This window comes from Impatiens glandulifera, chromosome 1, assembly GCF_907164915.1.
Source record: "Impatiens glandulifera chromosome 1, dImpGla2.1, whole genome shotgun sequence".
Classification (NCBI taxonomy): Eukaryota; Viridiplantae; Streptophyta; class Magnoliopsida; order Ericales; family Balsaminaceae; genus Impatiens; species Impatiens glandulifera.
In genome coordinates, this window is record NC_061862.1 from 135,940,840 (window position 1) to 135,946,271 (window position 5,432).

Genomic DNA, 5,432 nt, shown 5'->3' on the forward strand with positions numbered 1-5,432 from the left:
ATGGTTTCTCAAACATATCAGAAAGAGCTTTCATTAGACCCATGATGGTCTTCTCCTTTGCTACATTGTGAGCAATTGTCTTGGCTAGCGTCAATCGGACAACTCCCAAAACCTGTCTATTAAGGAGTTTCCATTCAGCTTTATCCATCTTTTCTGGTTTCTCACTCAAAGGAACACGAAACTTCTTTCCATAGAGATAATCTTCAATTTGTATTCTCCAGAAGGCATAATAGTCCCATCAAATCTTCCAATCCCATATCCTATACTATTATCACTTGCCATTGTTTCAATGCTCAGATCTAGCCTAGCTGCTCTGATATCAGTTGTTAGGATTTGTATCTCCCAAATCCGACCTGCTTGAAAACAATCTTTAAAAACACAAGAAAAAAGAACACAAAAACACACAGATTTATAGTGGTTCACTCAAATTGAGCTACATCCACTTCAGCCACCACCAGATTTACTATGAAAAAGAAATAGGAATACAGAGTTTTGCCTCACACTTTATCTCTCTAGAATTAAGTCTTAACAATGTAAACCCTTAATAATCACATATTTATAGGGTAAACATTCAGGTAATAAACCTAAATAACTTTGGTCAGGCTCAAGCCCAAAACCAAAAAAAAACCCAATAAACTCTAATTAACAATGTAAAATTTATTATAAGTATAAGCTCCATAACTCAACAGTTAATGCCCATATTTTTATCTCCTTCTCTCTTTTCTAGAATTGTCCCTATGACAACTTAACGGTTTATGATGTTAAACAAGTCCAAACAATATTGGAACTTTCTATGAGGAACCGACTTGGTGAACATATCAGCAAGATTGTTAGCATTTACTACATTTTTCACCTTTATCCTCCTCTCACCCTTAGGAAATGATACATCACGTCAATATGATTAGTTTGTTCATGATTAACCTAATCATTTGCTAAGCATATAACACTCTAACTGTCATAGAAGAAATTTGCATGATCCTGATGTAAACCCATATCACTAACTAGTCCTTTTAACACATTCTCACATTAGCGGTTTCTGTTAATACCATGTACTCTGTTTATGTTTTATGTTGTAGACAAAGTCATAGTAGGTTATAGAGTTACCTTCAAACTAATAATCGTACCCTCAAGAGTAAATACATAACCAACCATAAATCTTCTATTATTAACATCTTCAGCACAATTAAAATCTAAATAAATAGAAATCAGACACTATGTATCACCTTCATGTTTGAGACCAACATTAGATGTTCCTCGTAGCTACTTGAATATCTTTTTCATATCTTGTTAGTGTTCCATCCCTAGATGTACCATAAATATGCTCACAATGCTCACTACTTGTGCTAGATATGATCTTGTGCCAAAATATTTCTCTAGGAGATTGAAAATGCCTCATATTACCCTTCTCTATTTTTAACACGAATAAATTCTTATTGAGTTTTCGACTCGTTCATCTTATCCTCCTTCTCCTTAAGAAGGCAATAACGTCTCTCCCTCCTAGCATAATTGTGACGCTAACATTTGTTCTATAAGCGACTCCAAACCAAAACCCTACTTGGAACCTCATCCACCACACCCATAATGTTGTGATACGCTTGTCTAATCTCGTGCACATGTACTGTTGTCGTTCATAAATCACTACCTTAGACCATTCCTAACCAAGTGATTCCTGTCAAATTAACCAACCACATCTCCGAAATCAACAAATGTCTCTCGGTTGTTCGGCACAACCAATGCACAAATTATTGTTACACTTTGTAAACGTAATAGAGGTCAACGAAAAATATGGTAAGACAAAATAAGTATGATCCTGACTCATCATTTTCTTTTCTCTTTTTAGTGAGTTTTTTTAAGAGAATGAGGAATTACTTAAGTTTTATTTCAAATAATGAGTTCTATAATTTGAGACCATCAAAATAGTCCAATTTAGACTTAAAGTTAATTATATGGATTAAAATATTTCACAAATCCGTTGTAGTCTAGTTGGTTAGGATATTCGGCTCTCACCCGAAAGACCCGGGTTCAATTCCCGGCAACGGAATATATTTTGAAAAAACTGTGTACAAGTAAGGTTGCTTTTGGTTACAATTGTCAAACTAAAACTTACAATAGAAAAAGTATAAGTTATTTAGGATGTTGTAATTTCTAATTTTTTTTCCAAAAATAATTTCATTTTGAATTATACTATTCAGTGTGAAACTCTTGAATTCGCAAGATAACCAAATTAAACAATAAAATATCATCGTTAAGCTCACTGTCCAAGGGGATAAAAATTTCAGAAAATTTATTTGAATCAAAAAGATTTTCAAATTTTCAAAATTCCATCTTTTCAAATCTGGATGAAACAGTTCAATAAGTTATTGTGCATGATAAAAATGAATTGTAAATTACATTACAAGAATATTACAAGAATATAGTCATATGTGTTTGTAAATTTGTCTTAACAACATAATCTTCATGTTATCTTACGGAAGACTCCTACTCCATTGGATGTTTTACAATGACGGCCTGGATTAGTTAATTCTTTTATTTGTATCTTAACAATATTTGTTTAGAAAATATAATTTTTTTTAAAGTTTTAGCTATATCATTTTTCATTCTTTAAGGAGCCAAAACCGCTTTGCGGATGCTAGACAACTCTTGCAGACATGACTTAAATTTCTAAAGGAATTAAAGTCAAACCCTCAAAATCCTGCAAAAGCAAAAACGTGCTTTTGAAAAGGAAACAGTAACTTCTTGTGAAAGAACTATCAAACCATGGTATGATACTCTCTAGAAATACATAGAATATAAGAATATTCATCCCATTTTTTAGCAAAGGAACGACGAGCGTTCCGCCAGTATTCTACCAATTATGCTTGGATAGTAAGCAAAATTTACCGACGATATTTCTACGGTCAAAACATACCCTGTCCTGTGTAGATGGTCCAAAATCGAAAAGAATCATAGAAGAAGTACATGCATGAAAATGTGGCCCACACATGAAAAGAATGGTCTTAGCCAAGAAAATACTTGGTTTATAATATTATTGGAAAAACCTAGAACAAGAATGTGTGAGCTATATAAAGAGTTGTCATCAATGTCAAATCTATGCCAGTTTGAAACATAACCCATCATCACTACTCTATAACATGACCTCACTTTGGCTCTTCTCTACATGGGGCATTTATGTCATTTTGAAAATATATCCCCATTCTTCAAACGGGCACGCGTTTATACTCGTAACCATCGACTACTTCACAAAATGGGTTGAAGTAGCTTCTTACAAAGTCTTGAAATCATCTCTTGTAGCGAAATTCATCTACACTAGCATCATTGCTAGATATTGAGTCCCTCACGCCCTGATTTCAGATAATGGTCGACACTTCCAAGGAAAGGTGTTGCAATTGCTCGATGATTCAAGATTGTGAATCATAAGTCATCGCCCTACAGACCCCAAACCAATGATGTGATCGAAGCGACAAACAAAAACGTGGTTATGAACATCATCCCTGAAATTTAACCAATTAGGAATCAAGGGTACATGGAGCAAACAACAAATTTTAATTTTTATATAAAGTGATACTTTCACATTTTTGTTTTTGCTGATGTTAATTTCAAATTCTAGCTGAAGACACTGATAAGAAACCTAAAAAGAAGAAGAACAAAGGAAGGTTCATTGCTAAAATAAAAGAATGTTAAAAGGAGTTTTGATAAGCAATTAAACCTAGTGAACGATTAATGAACAATATTTAATATAAAGAAATAAGACAACACGCGTGTTTGGTAATTCTGGAATTGGCATTGGAATTGGAGGGTCCAATTCCAATTCTTATGTTTGGTAGACACTTTAATATTAAGAATTGGAATTGAAATTAGAATTTTAATGTAATTCAATATAGTGTAATTTTATAGTTCTCAATCCAATCCTTTTAGGTTGGAATTTTAATTCCATTTTTTTTTACTTATTAAACACGTTTTTAACTCATTTAACAAATATTTTATTCATTTAACATGTTTTGACTCGCTTAATACGTTTTTTGTTTTAATAAGTAGGTAACTCGTTTTAATTCATTTAACACGTTTTTGACACGTTTAATACGTTTTAACATATTTAACACGTTTTTGACATGTTTAACACGTTTATGGCATGTTTACCACATTTTTCACACATCTAACATGTTTTTGGAAAATTTAACATATTTTCACGTTTTTTACGTTTAACACATTTTTCACGTTTTTGGCATGTTGGACACGTTTTGATACGTTTTTGACATGTTTAACATGTTTTTCACATTTTTCACGTTTTTCACGTTTTTGACACGTTTAACACGTTCTTCACGTTTTGACACGTTTAACATGTTTTTCACATTTTTGGCATGTTTAACACATTTTTGACACGTTTAACACATTTTTGAAATATTTAACACGTTTTCACACATTAAACACATTTATCACATTTAAGATGTTTTTAACACGTTTAACACATTTTCACACGTTTAACATGTTTTCATGTTTTTGGCATGTTTAACATGTTTTTACATGTTTAACATGTTTAACACGTTTTGGCACGTTTTTCATGTTTTTGACACGTTTAACACGTTTTCTATACGTTTTTCATATTTTGACACGTTTTTGACACACTTAACACATTTTTCACGTTTTGGCATGTTTTTTCACGTTTTGGCATTTTTAACACGTTTTTGACATGTTTTACATGTTTTTCACATTTTGACACATTTTGGCATGTTTAACACGTTTTCTCACATATTTAACACGTTTAAGATGTTTTTTTATACGTTTAACATGTTTTCATGTTTATCATGTTTTCACGTTTTTGACACGTTTAACATGTTTTTCATATATTAAACACGTTTATCATATTTTTGGCACGTTTAACACGTTTAACAATTTTCACGTTTTTGGCACATTTAATATATTTTTTACATGTTTAACATGTGTTGACACATTTAACATGTTTTAGCCTATTTAACACATTTTTGGCACGTTTGACACACTTGTGACACACTTAATTGGCCAAAAATGTGTTAAAACTTGTAAAATGTATTAAACGTGTCAAAAACGTATTAAATGTGCCAAGATGTGTTAAAATGTCAAAAACGTGTTAAATGTGCCATAAACGTGAAAAATATATTAAATGTGCCAAAAAGTGTTTAATGTGCAAAAAATATATTCATTGTGCCAAAAATATGTTAAACTTGTCAAAACGTGTTAAACATGCCAAAAATGTGTTACACATGTTAAAAACGTGTGAAACATACCAAAACGTGTTTAACGTGCCAAAAACGTGAAAACATGTTAAACGTGTGAAAAATGTGTTAAACATGTGAAAAACAAATTAAAATAATTAAACATGTTAAACATGCCAAAATGTGTTAAACGTGCCAAAAACGTGTTATACTTGTCAAAACGTATAAAAAAACATGTTAAAC

The 5,432-nt window shown here is 31.8% G+C and overlaps 1 non-coding gene across 1 annotated transcript; it reads left to right on the forward strand.

The window, feature by feature from the left end:
- The first annotated feature begins 1,968 nt into the window (after positions 1 to 1,968).
- On the forward strand, positions 1,969 to 2,041 carry TRNAE-CUC. The gene has a single exon. It is a non-coding gene; the product is annotated as a tRNA-Glu (tRNA).
- Positions 2,042 to 5,432: the final 3,391 nt, after the last annotated feature.